The sequence below is a fragment of the Mustela nivalis genome (assembly GCF_964662115.1).
Source record: "Mustela nivalis genome assembly, contig: HAP1_SCAFFOLD_2201, whole genome shotgun sequence".
NCBI classification, from domain to species: domain Eukaryota; kingdom Metazoa; phylum Chordata; class Mammalia; order Carnivora; family Mustelidae; genus Mustela; species Mustela nivalis.
In genome coordinates, this window is record NW_028134464.1 from 46,727 (window position 1) to 70,875 (window position 24,149).

At 53.8% G+C, this 24,149-nt stretch overlaps 1 long non-coding RNA gene across 1 annotated transcript; it reads right to left on the reverse strand.

Moving 5' to 3' along the window:
* Positions 1 to 12,343: 12,343 nt before the first annotated feature.
* On the reverse strand, positions 12,344 to 23,749 carry LOC309858327. Its single transcript, XR_014308153.1, has 3 exons — positions 23,396 to 23,749; positions 13,046 to 13,296; positions 12,344 to 12,639 (listed from the first exon to the last, which is right to left on the reverse strand). It is a non-coding gene; the product is annotated as an uncharacterized lncRNA (long non-coding RNA).
* Between the last annotated feature and the right edge of the window lie 400 nt (positions 23,750 to 24,149).

The following is a 24,149-nucleotide window of genomic DNA, read 5'->3' on the forward strand; positions in this document are numbered from 1 at the left end:
ATGCATACTTGCCACGGGACCTTCAGTGAATTACTTCGCTCTGGTGCCTCGGCTTCCTTGCCTGTCAGATGGGAGTAATGACACCTGCAGAGTTTCTCAGAAAAATGCCAAGGGAGACGTAATCTCAGCACAACATCCTATTAGAAACAGCAACCAAATGTCTTTACCTTCCCTCCCGAAAGTCCTGCATTTGGAACAACAGGAACAACTGAGTTTGTCTTACAATATTCCAGACAGGGTGGCGGATACGTAGGGCTCCCTGCATGATTGTCTCTACTTTAATAACTGTTTGTGGACATTTCCATAATAAAAGGCTTTGGAAAAACCTACCAAGAATAAAAATAAAAAATAAAATACCCAGCCCCCCCCCTCCAAGAAAATGTTGTGTGTTGTGGCGGTGAGGGGGGGAATAGATGGAATGTGATTTCTGCGCCGGCGGGGAGAGCACAGGCGGGTGCGCTATGCTTCAGTGTTTTTTACGTATGTGTTATTTTTCATGACAATAATAAAACCTGGGAGACGTTGTAAAGCCCTCTTTTCACCTGTGCCATAGCTCTGTGTGAGAGGGCTGCCCTCCCGGTGTTCCGACCACTGCCCACCACACCGACCTCTCTATGCTGATTCGGAAATGTGTTAGGCAGACAGAGGTGCAGAGATGATGGATGGTTGGATGGATGGAGGGATGGACGGACGGACAGATGGTTGGATAGATGGATGGTGGGTTGATGAATGATGAATGGATGGATGGATGGACTGTAGGTTGATAGATGGATAAGTGGATGGATGGACGGATGGATGGACGGATGGATGGATGGATGGACAGATGGTTGGATAGATGGATAAGTGGATGGATGGATGGATGGATGGACGGATGGATAGATGGATGGATGGTAGGTTGATAGATGATGAATGGATGGATGGATGGACTGTAGGTTGATAGATGGATAAGTGGATGGATGGATGGATGGATGGACGGATGGATAGATGGATGGATGGTAGGTTGATAGATGATGAATGGATGGATGGATGGACTGTAGGTTGATAGATGGATAAGTGGATGGATGGATGGACGGACGGATGGATGGACGGATGGATGGATGGATGGTAGGTTGATAGATGATGGATGGTGGGTGGTTGGGTGGATAGATAGATGGATGGATGGTAGGAAGGGGAAAGAAGATGGATAGATAGGTAGATAGATGTTGGATGGATGAATAAATAGATTGATAGATGATAGATGGGAAGATAGATGGTTGGAGGGATAGATGATAGGGGGTGGATGGATGGTGGATGGATAGATTGATAAATGATAGGTAGAAAGATGGATGATAGATGGATAGGTGGATAAACAGATGCATAGGTAGATAGATAGTAGGTTGACAGATGATAGCTGGATAGAAGATAGTGATAGATATTAGATACAGAAATGCATAGCTTTATTTCTGAGGGCCTTGTTTACATATTTGTCTTGGCTTCAGCTTCTTTTTCTGCATCTTGCTTCCATCCCTTGGTGACCCTTCCCAAGGAGCACCCCCCCTAGTCTCCAGGGCTGTCTATACCACCTCTTTACACTAGGGCATGTGCAGAGTCATGAAATTCCTACAGGGCTGACGCTCCCAGCTCGGTCGGGGGTAATGACTGCCTGGACCGGTCGTGGGTCACCTCTCCCCCTTCCGGAGCTGAGCCAGGCTATCCAGTGCCTCCTACACCCCAGGCCCCCAGGGGTCCTCAAGGCAGGAATCTTCCCCAGCCTGAGAGCTAGGTGCTAGCTTGACCGGCTCCTGGGGACCCCCTTGCTGGGCTCTGCCCTTGTGGGGTACAGGGTCTGTCTGGTTGGGAAGGCAGGCATTCATTCTCATAAAAGCTCCAGGCATTGTGCTGAGAACTTTATCTGCTTTAACCTTCTGATGAGCTGGGAGTCTTCCCTGTTTCCCAGATGAGATGAAGGGACACACCCTACAGAAGGCAGATGGGTGGTTGCTGGGGGATGGGGAGGAACTGCCTGATGGGTGCAGGGTTCCTTCTGGGGTGAGAGAAATGCTCTGGAGTTAGGGACAGGTGCTGGTGCATGTAGTTAATACTACAGAAATATATATACATATATATTTCTTTTTAAGATTTTATTTATTTATTTGACAACAGAGATCACAAGTAGGAGGAGAGGCAGGCAGAGAGAGAGGAGGAAGCAGACTCCCTGCTGAGCAGAGAGCCCGACTCGGGGCTGGATCCCAGGATCCTGGGATCATGACCTGAGCTGAAGGCAGAGACTTTAACCCACTGAGCCACCCAGGTGTCCCAGAAGTATATATTTTTTAAATTTTTTTTTAAATTTTTTTGACAGAGAGAGCCACCACAGCAAGGGGGAGCAGCAGGCAGAGGGAGAGGGAGAAGCAGACTCCCCACTGAGCAGGGAGCCCGATGTGGGACTCGATCCCGGGACTCTGAGATCACCACCTGAGCCGAAGCTGGACGCTTAACCGACTGAACAACCCGGGCGCCCTAGAAGTATATACTGTAAAACAGTAAGTTGTATGTTATGTAAATTTTACCCCAATTTTTAAAACCCATCACTTTTGGGGGGGCGGGGGAGAACACAACCAAATCACGCCGCTAGGTGTGATAGTATGAGGACCCAAACTCACGGGTACTCCCTCCCGGGGGGCTGCTCCCCCTCTTGCCTTGAGCAGGGGTCACACCCCTTCCTTCCAGGCACTACAGCCTCCCCAGCCCCCAGCCCCCAGCCTCCTCACACCTCTCCCCCGGGGCTCCCCCTTCACACCCAGCTTGGCAGCCTCACACCAGACCCAGGGAGTCCCTGGAGACCTCACACGCCACCCCCAACCCCTCCCCCACCCAAAGCTTCTCTTTGACTATCACCCAGAGACCGGGGCTTGGGGCTCCGCTGGCTCATCACAGCCCCCTTGAAGCTTTGGTTTGTCGTCTGCAAAAGGGCAGGGCATGAGGCTGTCCTGGGAGCTCTGAGCCAGCATTCTCAGAGCTGCGTGATGGGGACTGGGCCTCCTGTCCCTCAGAAGGAGGGGAGTGTGGCCGGGGCGGTGAGGGGCCAGAGGCGCTGTCCACGTCACAGACGTCCAGATGTCCCCGGCTCAGCCCTCCATAAATGACCTGCCTGGAGGCCGGAGCCTGTGAATGGCTTCCGTTGTTCTGCTGTGGAAGGGGGCCCCTCGAGGCAGCCTGGTACGGCCTGCGTCCCTCCAGGGCAGGACTCCAGGACCCCGTGTGCTATCCAAGGCCACAGGCTGCCCCCCAGCACTGTAGGGACAGAGCCGAGGCGGGCACAAGGAGGCCATCGCCCCCTCACCCTGTCCTGGCCAACACCCCTGCCAGTCTCTGGCTGTTGCGCCTTCCGGTTACAGACAGGGCCACTGAGGCCTGGACAGAACGAAAAAGGCCCTAGTCCAGCTCTAAGGAGGGATGTGCCGTTTTCGGGGTGCCAGGACGCCGCACCTGCCAGGGGGGCAGATGCTGCTCTGGCCCTGAGGCCCAGGCGTGTTTTGCAGAGTGAGGCTGCGGCGGCAGGTGCCTGGCAAGAGCCTGGCTAATTAAGAGGGCATTAGCACCCTGGGCAGAGCCTCGCTCCTGCCAAGACATCCTTGCCAGGAGTGGGCCTGGATTCCTTGGCCGTGGAGAGGCCCCTGGCTGGTGGCGAGCCTTGGTCTCGTAGCGCGGGCCACCACCCCACCCCTGTCCCGAAGGGCCTGCGCCCCTTAGGGCTCCCCCCCCTCCCGCACTGCAAAACCTCGGTGGGACGGGCCCGTCTCTGGCCTCGGTGCCTTCCTCCAAACGGGGTGACTATTCACTGCTGCTGGGGCCTGAACACAGCCCATCCAGGTCAGCTGCGAGGAACAAGGTGTCTGTCTTCCCTGGTTCAGCGAGGCCTGCGCACTGTTCTGATCAACTCCTGATGCTCAGGGAAGCGGGGGGACAAGGGTCACAAGCGTGTCTCCCTAGTACAGCTGCCCCCAAGGTGTCCACCAGGACAGCTCAAGTGGCTTCTGAGAAGGCAAGTGTGATGGGGCCCATCTCACTTAAACCTCTCCCATGGCTCCCCAGGGCCCAGCGCCCAGCGAGTCAGGGTCCCTGATGGTCTGGCCTCTGCGCCCCCGTCCTGCTTCCCTTCCTGGTCCCTCTCCATCACTCACACCCTCCCCATAGGTCTCCGCCTTTGCCTGCTTCGCCCTGCCCTGGGCAACGTGGGTCTGAACCGTGTGTGTCCACTTACACGTGGATTTGCTAGGTGTATTTTCCCTTCTTGTGATTTTTTTCAAGATTTTATTTATTTATTTAATTATTTGACAGAGAAAGGGAGGCCTGGGTGGCTCCAAAGGTTGAGTAACTGCCTTCGACTGAGGTCATGATCTCAGGGTCCTGGCACTGAGAGCCGGCTTGGGCTCTCTGCTCAGTGGGGAGCCCGCTTCCCTCTCTCTCTCTGCCTCCTATGATCTCTGTCAAATAAATAAATAAAATCTTTTTTTTTTTTTAAAGAAAAGACAGAAAGAAAAAGAAAGCCCTGACTTAGCTCACCAAACAACGAATCCATTAGTTAATGGCAAGAGACAAGAAGTCCCAAAGAGGGGAGTTTCCAGGGTTGGTTAATTCTGGTAATAGCTGGGAAAGGACCCTGGAACTTCCCCCACTCCTCTGCTATTCTTATTGAGTCAGCTTTGCCATCAGGCTGAGCACCTCAGAGTAAAAAAATGGCTACCAGGGCTCCAAACATCACATCATTTTCCTAACATTATCTAGACTAGGCTTTTGACAACTGATAAACTCCTTCTCGGCATCATGATTTAAACACATAAGGTCAGGGGCGCCTGGGTGGCTCAGTGGGTTAAAGCCTCTGCCTTGGACTCCAGTCAAGATCCCAGTCCTGGGATCAAGCCCCACCTCGGGCTCATTGCTCAGCAGGGAGCCTGCTTTCTTCTCTCTCTCTCTCTCTGCCTGCTTCTCTGCCTGCTTGTCAAATAAATAAATTAAAAACAAACAAACAAAAAACCACAGAAGGTAAAATTCATAAGATTACAAAGGAAATCAGTTACATTAAAGTTGTCAACAGGGCACCTGGGTGGCTCAGTGGGTTAAGCCACTGCCTTCGGCTCAGGTCATGATCTCAGGGTCCTGGGATCGAGTCCCGCATCGGGCTCTCTGCTCAGCAGGGAGCCTGCTTCCTCCTCTCCTCTCTCTGCCTGCCTCTCTGCCTACTTGTGATCTCTCTCTGTCAAATAAATAAATAAATAAATCTTTAAAAAAATAAATAAAGTTGTCAACATATTGTTTAAATGTGATATGCTAATATGTGTGCTTCTTAATGCTACACTAAAAAATAATATCTCATGGTGGATTCAAGAACTACCATGACTTGAGTCTAAATGATAATCTGAAATTTCCCCAGGAAGAGTAACATGGGCTAAAGCCATCAGTGACACTGTTGGTGACCAAGACCTGCGCCCTGGGTGGGTTTGTTGCTCACTTACATAAAGGAGGGAAATGCTAACCTCAGTTAGTGACCATCAGCACGTGATTATTTCCCACCCAAGTTCACAGACTCCAGACTCGCCAATTCCAGCAGCTCTTTGCAGAGGACTATCTTTGCACATCAAAGAAATACTGGGGCTTCTGGCTGGTTGTGTTGTTAGAGCACGTGACTCTTCATCTCAGGGTCCTGAGTTCAATCACTAGGTTGGGCAGGGAGCCTACTTAAAAAGAGAAAGAGAGAGAGAGAGAAACACTTTCCCAACCCCTCTAGCACATCTTCCCTGAATTCTCTTGGCCAAGTTGCGAAACCGTGCCCCTCTCTGAAACCAACCCCCAAAGAATGACCTTGTGATCCAGCAATTCCTCCCTGGGTCTATACCCAGTGAATTGAAAGCGGGGACTGTATTTGTGGAGCCATATTCACAGCCACGTGACTCCCACTGGCCAAAAGGTGGGAGCAACCCAAGGGTCTGTTGATGGATGATGGACAAACAGAATGTGGTCCATCCATAAATGGAATATTACTCACCCGTCAAAAAGAAAAGCACACAACGCGGACGAGCCCCAAGGATGCGGTGCGAAGTAGCTTAGACAATAAAGGATTAAAGGAAATACGAATTTGAATGGAATATGAATGAGGTCTCTGGAGGAGTCTCGTTCCAGGGACAGGAGCTGAATGGCGGCCACACCTGACTTTGTGACTTACCGCGTCACCCAGTAAACGAGACAGCGCCCTTCTGGGAGGAGACAGAAACACACACCACTGGAGTGAAAAAGGGAGCCCAAAGACACAGAGGTCAGTGCACAGACAGCCTCCAAGTGGGATCCTGTTTTGTAAAAAGGAGGCAATGCTGCCGACCCAACAGGGTGGTGGGGGAATGTTCTAGAAAAAGGGTTGCATCGTCTGGAGTCAGCAGAGGAGTAGGAGTTGAGGGGCCAGCTTAGGTTAGATCTGGGGTGCAGAGGAAGGGAGACAGAATTGCAGAGGCCGGACCTGCAGGCCTGTGCTCACGGGGTTTATCCTGAGAGCGCTGGGGAGCCATGGGGGTGCTGAGCGGGAGTGTGCGCTGCCCCCCATCGTCACCTGTAGGAAGATGGTGAGGAGAAGCCAGCCTGGGGCAGAGGCTGGGGAAAGAAATGCAGCCCGCAGGAGGGGACTCTCCACACCTGGGGTAGAGGCCCCAATTCTGAGGGCCTCAAGGGCCAGCCAAGCAAACCCCAGAGGATGTGCCCAGAAAGCAGTTTCTGTTTTGGGGACAGAAGTGACACCGTGAGCAGGGCTGGCAGTGGGGAGTGAGAGCAGGGCCACATAGGCGCCCGGGGACCTCAAGCCTCCTCGGGTCATGACTAGTGGTAATATTGCACAGCTTCCCTCCTCCAGAACGAGCCTCCGAAACAGAGCGGGACCCCTCTGTCCCTTCCTCTCTCGCTGTCCCGGGCTTCCCACACCCCAGGTGGGAAGATGGAGGTCGAAAGAGCCAGCAGAGTCCCCTTCCCTCCCCTTAGCTCCCCCAGTCTGGCGGGGCTCGTGGGGGGCAGAGCAGCATCCCCAAGAACTAGCCTCTGTTCTAGTCTTGGGGTTATTGGTAAAACCAACATAAAATCCCAATAAAGGAGTGTCTCCGAGGCCACTGTTCCAGGACGCTGCAGGCTCTGACCACACAGTGGTTTTAGGAGATTCTCAGCACGTCTACACCACTCTGGGAGCCACTTGAGGGCACCTGTGGGGTTCTGAGGGACAACGCCTCCTCCCCACCATCCACTGTGCTATCAGCCCTGCCTGGTGGGTCCCTGTCCAGCCCCAGCAGCGCCACTTCGGGGACAGTGCTACTCAGAGAGGTGCACTGACTTGCCTGGGGAGGTCCAGCGAGTCAGGACCGGGCCCCAAACCCGGGTTCCGCAAGCAGCTCTCACTCTCTTGCTCCCAGGGCCTCAGTTTCCCCTCTGTGGCTGGGTGGGTGAGGCTGCCCAGGCTCCCTCCCCTCCTGCTCCACAAATGAGTTTCCTGGCGCCGCCAAAACAAAGTACCTCAGGCTGCACAGCTCAAAACAACAGGACTTCCCTTAGGGTTCTGGAGGCCAGTAGCCAGAAATCGGGCTTGCTTGGGAGGCCCTGGGAGAGGATCCTCCCCACTTAGGCACCCTCTGGTGGTCCCCGGCAGCCCTAGGCTTGTGGCCGCGTGGCTCCATCTCTTCCCTGCCTTCCCATGGTCTCCATCCTCACATCCCGCTCTACACGAATCCCCTTCTCCTTTCCCCTACAAAGACACCGTGTCCATGGGATTTCGGGCTGTTCACAATCCAGCACCTCATGCGAGAGCCCTAGCTGGTGACATCTGCGAAGACTTTACTTCCAAATGCAGAACCTCACGTTCTGAGGTTCCAGGTGGTTACAAATTTGGGGCGGGGGGGCAGCCATAGTTCAACCCCATATAGTCCGGATGGGACCCTTGCCTGGCTCAGGCCCTCCTTCCCCTCTGCAACCCCTGGGACCCTGGGCATCATTTCTGTCATTTGTGGGCTCTCCAGGGCAAGGACCCTGCTGTGGTCCCCTTGTCCCATCCAGGGTCTGAATTGGTAAATTCCCCGTGAGTACGCCATCACACAGATGTCTCTTGCTGTGCGACACCATTTACCTAAGTTCAAAAACAATCCAAGTGGGGCGCCTGGGTGGCTCAGTGGGTTGAAGCCTCTGCCTTCGGCTCAGGTCTGATCCCAGGGTCCTGGGATCGAGCCCCACGTCAGGCTCTCTGCTCAGCGGGAAGCCTGTTTCTCACTCTCTCTTTCTCTCTCTGCCTGCCTCTATGCCTACCTGTGATCTCTGTCTGTCGAATAAATAAATAAAATCTTAAAAAAAAAAAAAAAATCCGGGACGCCTGGGTGGCTCAGTTGGTTAAGCAGCTGCCTTCGGCTCAGGTCATGATCCCAGCGTCCTGGGATCGAGTCCCACATCGGGCTCCTTGCTCAGCAGGGAACCTGCTTCTCCCTCTGCCTCTGCCTGCCATTCTGTCTGCCTGTGCTTGCTCTCTCCCCCTCTCTCTCTCTGATAAATAAATAAAATCTTTAAAAAAAAAAAAAATCCGAGCTAGTCTGGGATGACTGCAGCAAGTGACCTCTGGGGAGGTGCTGATGGGGCAGGGGCTCCAGGGGGCCTGGGGGGCTCGAAATTTTCCATACCAGCCACTGGTGTAACTTGAAGTGTTCTAGCTGCCACATTAAAAAAGAAAAATCAGTGAAATCAATGTTTAGTGGTATACTTTATTTAACCCATTAATGTGCATCAAATACGATCATTTCAACATATAACGCATATACAAATTGTTAAGAAATTTTAGGTTCCTTCCACCCCTGAACAAAGCCATCCAGCTCACCTTCCGCTCGGCCCAACTGCTCCCCACCACAGGGGCCATCCTGGGCCTCACTGGCCGAAGTCCTAGTCCACACCCTCGTATCAACAACGCACACGGAGTCTTGAGCAGTAAAGGTCTGTGTACTTCAGGTACTGGAAGCCTCAATTAAAAAAAAAAAAAGAAAGAAAGAAAACAAAAAATCCCTAACTAAAACTAAAATAAAACATTATCCTTGAGTGACTGGGTCCTGGAGCCAAGGCAGGCCTCAGCACCTCCCTTTCTCAAAGGCTCAGGGTGATGGGGACCAGAAACCCACAGGCTGGCGGGGGAAGTGGGGGCAGCCCCAGGGAAGCAGCCTGCTCCCAACTGGCCGCAAACAGGAGGCCGGGATTCCATCCCGGCCTGACTTGGCCCTTATCTCCCGCCGCAGAAGGCAGCCTATTGTCTGGGGAGGAAGCTAGGAGGATAGGAGGCCGCCTGCCCAGTCTGCGTCTCCCCCAGGGCGCCCCCTTCCCCTTCCCCACACTGCCCTTTCCAGCCCTCCCCAGCAGCCTAACCCCCCCCCCAAGCATTCTGCTCCCCCCCCCCCCCCCCCCCGCATCAACTCTCCCAGCAGGTGTGCTGGGGGAGGGGCGTGGGTTTGGGTATCTTGTTAAATAGAAAGGAAGTGCATTGGTATAAATGCATACTTGGCACTAGTTCTCAAGATAAAGCAGGAAACAGAGAAGACCCCTTCCTTTTTTCTTTGTCCCCTTCTCTTTTCCTTTCTCTTCTGGAACAACTGAGTCGTAAAGTCATTCGCTGGGGCCGGCAGCTGGGGCAGAGCAAAGTGGACACCCACACCGTGGCTCTGAGCAGGGGTGGAGGTCCAGAGGCTGGTAGGTGGAGAGGGCTTCCCCGGGGGATGCGCAGGAGTTGGGGCTCAGTGGAGGGGGGGAGCGTCTCCAGGCAGGGGAGGTGAAGGGCATCCAAGCCCATGTGGGGTGAGATCCAGTGGAGGCGGGGTGGCTGAGCCGGGGAGAAAAACCTCTGCAGGGTGGTGGTGGCCATGGGAGACAGGGGTGCATCACGGGACGGAGAAAATAAACAGAAACATTAGGATAATGGCAGCCAGGTTCTCACTGGCAGAGAAGGTGAGCTATAAATACAGGAGACCAGGGCTACTTGTCCCCCAGGTGTGGGGGACAAGTAAAGGGAAGCCCTGGCCACTGAGGACACAGGTGAAACACACCTGGAGATATGCCACATGCATCAAGCTTGACCCCAGGAGTCCTGGCCAGTGTCCCCCGCACCTGCCCACCCTCTCCCAGAGCTTCAGAAGGGCCATCCGCAGGCATGTGGGTGGCTCAGTCCATTGAGCTGGTGACTCTTGGTTTGGCCTAGGTCGTGATCTCGGGGTCGAGCCCTGCCTCCAACTCTGTGCTCAGCAGGGAGTCTGCTTGTGGATTTTCTCTCTCTCTGCCCCCACTGAACAGGTCCACCCTACTCTAAGGATGCTCTGTGGACTTTGGACCCTTCACAGGGTCTTCATGGTACCCAAAGATGCTCCATGTCTAGCCTCTACTGTGTGCCGGGCGCCGGGGCAGGTCTGATCTAATCCTCACAGCTGTTATTATCCCATTTCAGAGGTGAGTTCAGAGGTGAGTAAAGTTCAAGGAGGCCAAACTTGCCTGGGAGGGCGAGGTGGGAACAAAGTCTGTCCAGGCTCTCTAAATACCACTGCCAAGTTTTCTTATTGAAATGCCCTCCTCCAACCCCCAGACAACTTGCCCGGGGACACCTTTCTCTCATCCTGACCACCCCTCCCTGGTTTAGCTTATGGTCTCTGGTGTATTTGGGGAGAAACTGGAGGAGGGTGAGGCACGAATGATTACATTACCCACATCTCCTCCTTTTCCCACTCCTCATTATTAGTAATGGGATACCTTTGAGGGCTGTGTGACTTAGGGCAGATTACCTACCCTCTCTGAGTCTCAGCTTGCTGATCCGTACGAGCTTCATAATCAAGTAACTAATAATGAAATGAGTTCACCCATCACCCACCGCCAGCACTACGGGCAGGAAGGGGAAGTGGATGGAGGAGTTTGGGGGTGGAGGGGACTTGTGAGTCAGTTCCACGGAGGTAATAGAGCCCCAGGGGCGGGGTCTAGGTAGGGAGACACGGACGGAGACCCCAAGGCCCAAGTGCATGCATTTGGAGCTCATAACAACCACGATCGCAGCTCCTATTACAACCCCCACGTCGGAGTCCGTGACTCAGCTGCGCCACCGGGTCGGCGGAGCTCGCAGCCAGGGAGCTGGTCCCCAGCTTCCGCGGAGTCTCAGCGCACCGAGGCGGGGTGGGCCTCCGCTTTGTGCAGCTGACGGGGCGTGGCCTCCCGGAGATGGACCAATCCGAGGAGAGCGCAGCTCTGAAACGCCAATAGCGTGCTTGTAGGCGGGGAGAGGGTGTGGGCGCCGCGCAGAGGGGGACCTGGGGCCTGGGAGCCTGGAATCAAGGAGCGGGGATGTGGTGGGATCCGAGTGAGCAGGGTTCCCGACCTCCCAACTGTAGACTCGGCTGGGAAGGGGGCGACCCCTGCTCCGCGGTACTTCCCTCAGTCCCCCACCGCGTCCCGGGCCTGGCGGGCTCCCAGACCCCCCCAAACCTCCTTCCTGCCGGCTGAGACCGCCGAGAGCGCCCCAGGAGGCTGGGGGGACTTGGAGGCTCCTGGCGGGAGGCCGGAGTCGCTTCCTGCAGGGCGTGGTTTCTGAGATCTCCAACCCGAGGCACCTTCCCCAAAGTCGCCCCTTCCAGCCTGCATCCCTTTGCTGCCGCGCTCCTTCCCGCCTCCCCGGCCGGCCGGCCCTATTGCAGTCCTCAGACAGCCTGGAGGGGTTTCTTAACAGGCAGTCCTCTTCCCAGCCCCGGGCTCTCCGGGCGCCCCTGCCCAGCATCCATCCTTTCCCTCCTTTGGACTGGTTTTCTTCCACGGTTCACTCTTTCCCTCAACTGTGAGCCTGGGGGACAACCCTGTTCCTCCTCCCTGCTCCCCCTCCACCCCACTCCTCCCCACCCTACCCCTCCACCCAGACGACGATCTGTGCTCCAGGGATGGGCATGTGACCGAAATTGTCCAATGAGGAGCAACCTCGGGGCTGTTGCTTAGCCTGCTGGCTCGGAGCAGTGCTGTCGACCCCCCAGGTCAGTGTAACCTGTGGGTGTGCCACCTGGACTTGTAGCAGGCATTTGGTCGCCTTGTAGACAGAGCTGGCCTGTGGAAAAGACAATGCTAAGAGAGTCTCAGAGAAATTGAGCCAGAACTCTGATCATACCGTACCTGAAGTCTCATTATCCCCAGACAGTTACAGAAGCCAAAATTCATTGTTTTAGGCAAGATTCAGTGGTGGTGTCCATTTCTTGCAACGTGAAGATATTCATTGACAATGGTGATTCCACCCTCACATCAATCCGAGGAAAATGGGCGGGTAAATACAGAATTTACGACCTATTTTCACTTTTTTTTTTTTTTTTTAAGATTTTATTTATTTATGGGGGTGGGGGGAGCGAGCACAGGCAGACAGAATGGCAGGCAGAGGCAGAGGGAGAAGCAGGCTCCCCGGTGAGCGGAGAGCCCAATGTGGGACTCGATCCCAGGACAGTGGGGTCATGACCCAAGCCAAAGGCAGCTGCCCAACCAACTGAGCCACCCAGGCGTCCGCCTATTTTCACTTTTGCACTCATGGCAGACATTACCAGTCAACTGCCAAACACTTTCCTGCTGAATCCACAAAGTCTCAGACTCTCCCATTAGCTTAAAAAAAAAAAAAAGAAAGAAAGAAAGAAAAGAAAATTGATTTATTTGACAATGAGAGAGAAACACAGCGGGGGAGGGGGGGAGTCATGGGGGAGAGTGTGGCAGAAGCAGCAGGGAGAAGCAATTTCCTGATGCAGGGCTCCATCCCAGAACCCGAGCAGAAGGCAGAGACTCTCAACCAACTAAGCCACCCAGGCGCCAGACTCTCCTATTATCTTAAGAGACCAGACCTTGTTTCCCAGCTCCTGAGCACCAGGAGCATATCAGGTCTCCCCTCAATGGCTCAGTCCTTTTGAACTGAACGGCATTCAGTGGAATCAGGGGCAAAGAGGATCCCCAGATTCTCAAATTTGGGGTCCGCTGCAGAGCAACAGGCAGAGGTAGCCACAGTCATCCCCCGTACCTTGCCCTTTGGCCAATTGGAAACACAGATGTCCCGAGAGGGGTAGAAATAAAATGAAGTGGGGATCCTGGGTCCATCTGGGAGGTAATATTGGTCTTGGAAGGTGGAGACTGTTGGAGGAGCCAGAAGATGTGGTCCGAGCCCCTTGGCTAAGGAGGCTGAGGCCAGAACGGGTCAGAAGAATTCCCACCTCTGCCATGGGTCACCGTCGAGCATCCACGTCTCCTGTGTCAGGAAGAGTCATCCAAAACCTAGAAATAGGGCCCAGAGCAGGACTGCCTTGTATAACAAGTGCATCTACAGGTGATTTAACTCTCTAGGAAACTTCTTCTTCTTCTTCTTCTTCTTTTTTTAAAGATTTTATTTATTGGGGCGCCTGGGTGGCTCAGTGGATTAAGCCGCTGCCTTCAGCTCAGGTCATGGTCTTGGGGTCATGGGATCGAGCCATGCATTGGGCTCTCTGCTTAGCAGGGAGCCTGCTTCTGCTTCCCTTCCTCTCTCTCTGCCTGCCTCTCTGCCTACTTGTGATCTCTGTCTGTCAAATAAATAAAGGCTTGTGATCTCTCTCTCTGTCAAATAAATAAATAAAATATTTAAAAAGAAAAGATTTTGGGGCGCCTGGGTGGCCCAGTGGGTTAAGCCACTGCCTTCGGCTCAGGTCATGATCTCAGGGTCCTGGGATCGAGTTCCGCGTCGGGCTCTCTGCTCCCCAGGGAGCCTGTTTCCTCCTCTCTCTCTCTCTGCCTGCCTCTCTGCCTACTTGTGATCTCTGTCAAATAAATAAATAAAATCTTTTAAATAAATAAATAACATCTTATAAATAAATAAATAAATAAAATTAATAAAATAAATAAATAAATAAAATAAATTTAAAGATTTATTTAAAGATTTTATTTGTTATTTGACAGAGACACAGCGAGAGAGGGAACACAATCAGAGGAGTGGGAGAGGGAGGGAGAAGCAGGCCTCTAGCCATCAGGGAGCCCGATGCGGAGCTCGATCCCAGGACCCCCCAGCACCCCGGGATCATGACTTGAGACAAAGGCAAAAGCCCAGCGACTGAGCCACCCAGGCGCTTCTCTAGGAAACTTCTGTTTGCCTTGCTATTTGCTTTCTTTTAAGGGCTCAGTTATAGGTTAACCTGTGGACTTGTGTCTGATAGAAAAGATAGCAACAGAAGTTGCTGGGTTGTTGTTATTTTTAAATTTTTATTTATTTGAGGGCGCCTGGGTGGCTCAGTAGGTTAAGCCGCTGCCTTCGGCTCAGGTCATGATCTCAGGGTGCTGGGATCGAGTCCTGCATCGGGGGGGGGTCTCTGCTCAGCAGGGAGCCTGCTTCCTCCTCTCTCTCTCTGCCTCTCTGCCTACTTGTGATCTCTCTCTGTCAAATAAATAAAATCTTTAAAAAAAATTTTTTTATTTATTTGAGAGAGAAAGTACAAGTCGGGAGAGAGCAAGAGGGAGAAGCAGCCTGTCAGCTGAACAGGGATCCCAGAGCGGGGCTCGATCCCAGGACATGACCTGAGCTGAAGGCAGATGGGTGGCCCCCTTCTATGCTGTACTTTTCATCTCTGGGATTTACTTATTTTATGACTCTAAGTTTGTATCTCTTAATCCCCTTCGCCTATTTCATCCACGGCCCACCCCCCCCCACCTCCCCTCTGGTAATCACCAGTTTGTTCTCTGTATTTAAGAGTCTACTTGTTCTCTTGTTTGGTCCTGTGTTTGTTTTCTAAATTCCACATGTCAGTGAAATTATATGCTATTCGTATTTCAAAGGTTACTCTTGATTGCCCCAAAGGACATTAGTCAGGTTTTGTTTTGTATTGAATTAGGAATCTTATCCTAGTATTTTTAAAAAAATATTTTATTTATTTATTTGACAGAGAGAGAGAGAGATCACAAGTAGGCAGAGAGGCAGGCAGAGAGAGAGGGGAAGCAGGCTCCCTGCTGAGCAGAGAGCCTGATGCGGGGCTTGATCCCAGCCAAAGGCATGACCCGAGCCAAAGGCAGAGGCTTAACCCACTGAGCCACCCAAGTGCCCCTATCCCAGTATTTTTTAAATAAATATTTTATTTATTCATTTGAGAACAAGGGGGCAGGGGGAGAAGCAAGGAGAGGGAGATGCAGAACTCGATCCCAGGGCCCTAAAATCATGACCTAAGCCGAAGGCAGATGCTTAAACCCACTGAGCCACCCAGGCGCCCAGCATTTTTTAAAAAGATTTTATTTATTTATTTATTTATTTATTTATCAGAGTGAGGGGGGAGAACACAAGCAGGCAGAGCGGCAGGCAGAGGCAGAGAGAAGCTCTTTGCTGAGCAGACAGCCCAATGTGGGACTCGATCCCAGGACCCTGGGATCATGACCTGAGCTGAAGGCAGCAGCTTAACCAACTGAGCCACCCAGGTGCCCCTCATCCCAGCATTTTTAAATGAATTGTATAAATGCCAATTTCTTAGGGGGGTAGGAGAAAGTGAAAAATACAGTTCCTCAAATGTTCTTTGCATCAATTTACTATCTTAGTGCTCCCTTGTTAATTAATAAGTTGAATTACATCTTTGACAAATGCTCCTTGTCTAACTGTATAAGAGTCATGAGTTTAGCTTTTCTTTAAAGATTTTATTTTATTTTAAGATTTTATTTATTTATTTGACAGAGCAAGAGTGAGAACAAGCAAAGGGAGCAGGAGGCAGGGGGAGAGGGAGAAGCAGGCCTCCAGCTGAAAAGAGAGCCTGATGCAGGCTCCATCCTGGGACTCCAGGATCATGACCTGAGCCGAAGGCAGACGCTCAACCGATTGAGTCACCCAGGTTCCCTGACAATTTTTTTTTTTTAAATTTTTTAATTTAATCTCCACCACCGTCATGGGATTTAAACTCCCGACCCCAAGATCAAGAGTCTCATGCTCTACTGACTGAACGAGCCACATGTCCCGACCTTAGCTTTTTGGAAATGATACTTTGAGACCTATCTCCCAGCCCAGGGCCCTTCCTCCCCCCGACCTGCATCAGGTCCGGGCTGGAAGGGGGTCAAGACCTGGGTCTCCCCGAATGTTCCCCAGCCCCCCCACCCCGACCTGCCATGCTTCCAGGTCAGTCACGGTCCAGTCCATTCTGACCCATGCGACTTGGAGCTGCCATTAGCTGGCAGGTTCAGACTGAGGCCCCCAGTTTCTTCTCAGGAGCCCTGGGGAGCGATGGATGGTGTTATGTTGGGAGAAAACAGGCAGGCCCATTGTATATCCAGGGCCCAGCACAGCCCATGGTGGCCTCCATATTTGTCAGTGTCCCTGAAACCACTCTGGGACAAAGTGTGGCCACTCCCAAGCTGGGCATCACAGCCCCACACACTTGCCAGATGCCATCCTCTTGCCCACCTGAGTGACCCACTCCACTTGTTGGAACCTATAATAACTTCCCAGCTTTTAAACATTTTATTTATTTATTTGACAGACAGAGATCACAAGTAGACTGAGAGGCGGGCAGGGGCTGGGGGGGTGGAAGCAGGCTCCCTGCCGAGCAGAGGGCCAGATGCAGCTGGATCCCAGGGTCCTGGGATCACGACCTGCAGAAGGCAGAGGCTTTAACCCACTGAGCCACCCAGGTGCCCCAACTTCCCAGCTTTTAGAATCCCCTCCCCCATTCCCCAAATTCTACCCACTTTTAAAGCCTGGCTTAACCCTCCCTGCCCTGAGAAGCACCCCACCCAGTTCTCTCTCCTCTAACCCAGCCAGGACACCGCCCGCAGGCCCCTGCTCTAGACCCCCAACTCAGAGGGATGCTGGGGTCCCTAGGCCTCAGGCTAGGACGGAGAAGGCTAGTTCAGTTATAATTTGACCACAGAAATATATAATGACCGGCGGTTATTAAACCTATATTGACTCATATTTGAGCGCCTTTTTTTTCTTTTTTTTTGTACAAAGGGCTTCTAAATAGGTTTGAGGCAAAGACTTCCGGAGGAGCCCCTACTCCAGGACGGGTCCAGCCCCGCCCAGCTTGGCGAAGCAGGCGCGTCTCTCGCGCCACCTGGCGGCCGTCAGGAGCTCCGCAGCCCCATCCGGAGGTAGAGACCACGCAGGGTCCCTGAGGGCTGCGGAGTCTTTGGTAGGGTTCCCCTCCTCTCCCGCGCCTAGGAGGAAGCACGCTGTATCTTTTGTCTTGGTAGTCGTGGACAGCTTCTCTAAGCAGGCATGTTGGGAACTGGGACATGCAGTTATTAATTCGCATTCTCAGGCCACCTGCTCCTGGTTGCAAGAGCCTGAGTGTGGTCTTGCCGTGAATTAGGGGAATCAGATGGGCAGCGCGCCACTTGCCACTAACTCCAGCAAGGCTCATTCTTGGGGTCCTTATACCCACTTTATTCATTGGAAAACTGAGGCTCGGTTCTTAGCATATTGGTTCCGCTGCCCTGGTACACTCAAACCTGTTCCAGCCTGGGTGTGTATGGGGGTGTTGCGCACGCGCGCGCACACACACACACGCACGCACGCACAATGTGCCACCAGGAAATTTATGATTATCCTTGCAGGCCTGTTTATTGAACAATTCGCTTTATATAGAGGAAGGGAGTTAGTTCCCAAGAAAGCTTGACCCGGCTGAGTCAGCAGGGAGTTCAGACCGGGCCAACTCTGCCCACCCAGCTCCTTTCCAAAGGCCTGGGTCTAGGAACTACCAACAGCCAGCCCCCAACCCACGCCAGTTCCTTTCAGTCGGCCCCACCGACAGCCAAGCCCAGGCTCAGGGATGGTGCCAGGAGGGTGCTCCCTCCTTCTTCTCTAAATCCTCAGGCTACATCCCACCACCAATCCCTCCTGGGGATGGGGCCTTAGGTAGCCTGCAGCCAGTGGGCGGGTGTGCTTCGTGGGCCGCCAGAGCTTGGAGGTAGGGCCTCCGCACGGGCACCGCCCCTCCCCAGCCCCTCTGGAGCATCCCTCACACCCGCCCCCAGCTCCCAGGAATTCTGCTGAGTCACTTCCGAGGCTTCCGCGGCAGACCCAGAGGGAACAGTCAGTGTCATTCGATTCCCTATAGGCAGCGCTCCAGCGCTCACCTGGAAAACACGGCCCCTGTCTTTTCTGAAGACCTCATCGTGGCCAACGAGGCCAACCCTACGTCGTCCCTTGCCGTTCTCCCCAACCCACCCTAGTGGCCACGCAGGCTCCTGCCTTAGGGCCTTTGCACAAGCTTGGGCCCTCTGACTGGCACGCTCCTCCCTCAGTCACCTGTAGCCTGCACATCCTTCCCACGGTCACTGCCAAAGTCTGTGCTCCAGCGGGGATGTGTCAGAGGAGAGCAAGAGGGCAGTTGCCAGCCTGACCCGCAGATCCTTGGATGAGCAGTTAAGATTGGAAAAGATGCAAACTGCTAATGGGGAGCGCCACATGCTGCATGGTGCAAGGGGACAGGTGTGCGCGGCCATGCAACTGTGTGTGAGATTGCCCGTGCGCAGCGTAGGCACAGGCGCGCTGAGCTTGCATCCTGAGAATTCCCCGCCAGACCGGATGCCGGTCTTGGAGCCATTGTCTCCCGGCCCCAAACCCACCCATCAGCGCGAGGCTCCGGCTGGGGGCTGCAAACTACGCTTCCCAGAATCCCTGGTCGCCCCCAGAATTCCTGCTAGGTTCGGCCAATAGGAGACGCCGGGACTCTTAACCTTTTGGGTGCCGGGGACCTTGTGGTGGTCTTTAGCATTTGAGGGTAACAACATAGGGACCCCTGTCAGAATCATGCTTTTTAAAAAAACGTTGAAGGCTTTAAGTTGTTTTATTGCATCCCGCCTTTTTAAAATTGTGGTAAAATAGCGTAACATAACATTTCCCATCTTAACCAATTTTTTTTTTAAAGATTTTATTTATTTATTTGACAGACAGAGATCACCAGTAGACAAAGAGGCAGGCAGAGAGAGAGGAGGAAGCAGGCTCCCTGTGGAGCAGAGAGCCCTATGCGGGGCTTGATTCCAGGACCCTGAGATCATGACCTGAGCTGAAGGCAGAGGCTTTAACCCACTGAGCCACCCAGGTGCCCCCCATCTTAAACAATTTTAACTGTGGAGTTTAGTCAGAAATACTCACTCCGTTGTGAAACAGCACTCCAGAAACTTCTCTCTTTGCAAATCTGAAACTCTCTACCCTTTAAACTTTCCTTTCCCCTAAACCCCATGGTAATCACCCTTACACTTTGTTTCCCAGTTTGACTTGACCTGTCCGATCATACGGTATGGGTCCTTTTGTCGCCGGCTTACTCACCAGCATTATGTCCTCAAGGTCCATCCATGTCCTAACATGGGTCAGAATCCCCTTCCCTTTAAGAGTAGAATTATGGAGCGCCTGAGTGGCTCAGTGGGTTAAAGCCTCTGACCTTCAGCTCAGGTCATGATCCTAGAGTCCTGGGATCGAGTCTCGCATCGCGCTCTCTGTTTAGCCGGGAGCCTGCTTCCCCCTCTCTCTCTGCCTGCCTCTCTGACTCCTGTGATCTCTGTCAAATAAATAAATAAAATCTTAAAAAAAATTTAAAAGTAGAATTATATCTCATTGTATGTACCTGTTGTTTATCCATTCATCATGAACACTTGGTCAGAATGATGCACATTTTTTTTAAGTTATTAATTTATTTTAGAGAGAGTGAGAGGGTCTCAAGCAGATTCCCCACTGAGCGTGGAGCCCGACTCCACTCCCGGCTGGATCTCAGCGACCTGAGCCAAAACCAAAAGTCAGATGCTTAACCGACTGTGCACCCCCCCCACCCCCAGCCAGGCGCCCCGGGAATGATGCTTTTAAATTTGTAAAATAAAATACATAGAATTACAAAGAGGATTTTGTGACCACAACTGTCAGCAAGTTGAAAGCACAAATGTGTGGCCCGGTAACCAATATATGCATTTCTTTCTTCATGCATTAAATAACATATCTCAAGCCTAGAAACTCTGTGTGGGCTCTGGACAGGTTTCTGTCCACGAGACCTCGAGTTTTCCCGTTATACTGTTCGAGCGACACTGTAGTAGAAATCAGCTGCTTCAATCCTAGGAGCCTCATGATTAGCCTCTATCAAAAACTCCTGTAAAAAACTGTGGTTCAGTGGTTAAGCATCTGCCTTTGGCTCAGGTCATGATCCCAAGGTCGTGGGATTTAGCCCCACATCTGGCTCCCTGCTCCGTGGGGAGTGTGCTTCTCCCTCTCCCTCTGTCTCTGCTTGTGTTCCCTCTTCCACCTGGCCTCTTACCTTTAAGAGTCTCCACTCAGGGGCGCCTGAGTGGCTCAGTGGGTTAAGCCTCTGCCTTTGGCTCGGGTCATGATCTCAGGGTCCTGGGATGGAGCCCTGCCTGTGACTCTCTGCTTAGCAGGGAGCCTGCTTCCCCCTCTTCTCTCTCTGCCTGCTGCTCTGCCTACTTGCGATCTCTCTTTCTATCAAATGAATAAATAAGATCTAAAAAAAAAAAGTCTCCACTCAGCCTCTACCATTCAGGGTTCCACCAGCCCCCTGATATCAGAGTCCATCCCAGTAGAATACCACCCCTGCCACCCAGCCACAGAAGGCAGTCGCACAGGGATGAGGCTGCTGCCCCACCAATATGTTTCTCGAAGGTGTGTAGGTTTCCATGGTAAGTCACTTCCGTTGGCCTCTTTCTCCCACTTATCCCGTGAAAGTTCTGGCCTGTCTGTCTCACTGAATGTAGGCCACAGATGGGTTGGTTGAAACTTCAGTCTATAGACCTGGCAAATTGTTGGCGTCTGCAAGAGGGTCCCTTCAGACGAGGGTGTTACGGGGTCTTCAGCAGGGAAGGTTCGATTCCTCAGCCAGCCCCAGAGGCTGCCATGCCCAGACGCTCAGGGTCAAGTGCATTCAGCTAGAGTGCAGACTCAGGGTGCCCAGCCCCCCAGTGCCACTGTGTGCATCAGGGAAGGGGTGCCTGTGTACCCTCTAGACCTCAGATTTCTCATCTAAAAAGGAGAAGAGAGGGGCGCCTGGGTGGCTGAGGGGGTTAAGCCTCCGCCTTCAGCTTGGGTCATGATCCCAGGATCCTGGGATCAAGCCCCGCATGGGCTGGTTGCTCAGTGGGGAGCCTGCTCCCCCCCTCTCTCTGCCTACTTGTGATCTCCGTCTGTCAAATAAATAAATATAATCTTTTTAAAAAATAAAAATAAAAATAAAAAGGAGGAGAGAAATGTCTCCCCCAGTAGGGTCGCTGGGAAACTGCCACCAGACCTCTTGGTGGGTGGGTGACGGCTGGGTCCCGGGGCAGCTAAGGGTGCTCCTCCTGCTTGATGCTTTCCCACGGCCTCCTCTTGTGCAGCAAGGCCTGGGGTGAGGCAGAGCCCGAGGAGGTGAGGGAGGGTTGAAAATGGGGTGCTATGAAGGGGTACCTATTGTGGGCCACGTCCCCCACGGGGAGAATCTAGTCATTTCCTAACTCTTGGAATGCGGACACACAGAGCCGCCTAGCCAGGGAGAATGTCCCCGCTAGAGGGCACCCAAGAGGCATGTCTTCCAGCCAGTCCTGCCCCCGTCCTGCCTCAGCCCTGCCCCGAGCCCTGTCAGCCCCCCACCCCTCCTCCCTCACTCTCAAGGGCTCCCCCTCACTGGAGCTGCTTCACAGCTCCTACCCTGGGCTCTGTTGCCCCCTGGCCACACAATCTCAATGTCTCTTGCTCACACTCTCCCCAGACCCTGCCCCTCTCAGCCAAGTCACCTTGGCCTAGTCATGTAACCTTGCTACCTTGTGGGGGGAGGGGGTCCTCCAACCCCCAGGAGGATCATGGGAGGCTTTCAGCAGAGAGCCCAGATGCAGTGCCCACATATGGGAGTTCAAAAATAGTGGAGGAAGGGGCGCCTGGGTGGCTCAGTGGGTTAAGCCTCTGCCTTCAGCTCAGGTCATGATTTCAGGGTCCTGGGATCAAGTCCAGCATCGGGCTCTGTGCTCAGCAGAGAGCCTGCTTCCTCCTCTCTCTCTCTGCTTGCCTCTCTGTCTACTTGTGATCTCTCTCTGTCAAATAAATAAATAAAATCTTTAAAAAAAAAAAAAAAGTGGAGGAAAAGCAGGCTACCGTCCTTTTGCTTTCTCTTTTCTCTTCCCTCTCCTTTCCCGGACACCCTTTCTTAACCCCTCCTCCCTTCCTTCCTGCTGCGCTGGGTTGCCCACAGCCCTCCGGGGCTCTCTGGACTCTGTGTCCCCAACAGGGCTGGCCAACCGGCTGGCACCTCCCCATACCTGTGTGTCCTCGCCACCCACAGAGGCTTCCTGAGGATCCGGCCTCCTGGAATCTGAGGCCAGGTGACCTGCCGGACTGTGTCCTGCTGGGACTCTGGCCCTGAGCCTCACCCAGAGTGACCCTGGCCCCGGGGACAGGACAGTCAGGACAGGATGGGACAGGCAAGGCATGGGGTTGGCTGGCCCCATTAGTCAGAAACACAAGCCTTCCCAGCCAGGCCATGCTAGGCCATTGGCCTAATGGAACTGTGGGCTGGAGACCTTCTCACTCTGGCCCCCCAACCTAGCAAATCCTCCCTTCTCCCAGGGGCGGCTCAGGAAAAGGGGAACCCCATACAGACGGCCTTGTCGAGCACCTACAGCATACCTAGGGCTCACACTCAGTACTGGGCATACATCACTGCATAGAATTCTCAATAAATCTTCCCCAAAGGGATTACTGATGGCCCCATTGTACAGAAGAAGAAACAGAGGGTCGAAGAAGTTGACCACTGTGTCGAATTCCCAGCCATTGTGCTCCTCCTCCCCCGGCTTTCATCGTAAAAAGTGTGCAATATTTCAAATAGGTAGAAAAGGACAGAGAGGAAGATAATGTACTCCCAGACCTAGTCATCATCTTACAGCATTTCCTTCAGCTTTGTTTTCTGAAAGGAATAGAGGAAACCAGCATCAGTGGGCATGTCCCCTTCCATGGGTCTCCTGCGAACCCTCACACCTCCACACCGAAGCTGTAACACTGACTCCCTCCTATGTCCCTATGACCTGTGTACCTTTGTAGACAACCCTCAACAACCCATGGGAGTGTCCCGTGTGTGCATTCCTTTTTTTTTTTTTACAATCTGTATTGGGCTATAATTTCCGCATAGTCGAGGTCACCAACCTTGACTGTGCAGCCCTAGGGCCACCACCCTAGATGTCAGGGTGAAGGGAGCCCATCCATTCTGGGAAGGCTCCTGCCTCCGTCTCCAAGCCAAGCAGGACCTGCCCCTCACTCTGGACAGCCACCCGTCCTGACCGCCCTCACCACACTGCAGTTAGCTTTGGCTCTAAATGTAGCGCAAAGCGGACAGCAAGAGGGGTGTCCCTGGGGTTCATGCGCTCCCCGCCGGCCGGGGCCGCGCAGCACCAGCGAGCGCTCCCTTACTTTGCGCTGCATGCTGTCCCATACCCCCGACCGATCCGTGCTCCAGGGCCGCTGTCAGGGTGGTTTCGGCCCGACGCTCTCACATTGCACAGATGGCTTCTGGCCGCCGGCTGAGATTTCCCCGGGCAGAGGCCTGGGGCTCCCTGACAGGCGTCTCCTGGAGGCGCCGCGCGGACTCGCAGCTCCGGCATGAACGCGCCCGCCGGGGACGCCCCCTGGCCAAGCCCCCAGTTGCTGGGAGCCGAGGCGTTTCGAAAGGCCCAGCCGCACCTCGGCCCCCTCCCCGGGCCCCTCGGAAAACGGGAAGTTCGGGGAGGAAGCTGCTACGCGCAGCCCGGCGGCCCGCGGGCCGGATGACTAAGTTTGGCTGCGCGACCTGCGGCCGCTTGCCTTTTATGGCGGCCTCGTGGGTAGCGGACGTGGCCGGGCCCGGCGGGGACCGCGGGCCGCGCCTGGGGCGGGGGGAGCCCCGCGGGGGCCTCCCGCGCTCCCCACCCCCCAACAAACGGGTCAGGCCCATGCTTCTCTTGAACTTATGCGGCGGGAAACTGAGGCCCGGAGAGGGGCGGAGCCCTGCCGAGGTCACAATGCGCAGTGGGGTGGAGCCCGATGGCACCCGATGGCCCTGATCCCCGGCGCCGGGCCAGGACCGGGATGACTCACCCTGGGGCGGGGAGGGGGTGCGCGCTGCATTTATTGAGCACCCACTGTTTGTCTCCGCATCCGCGGCCTCTGAGCCTCAACGCAGCCCTTG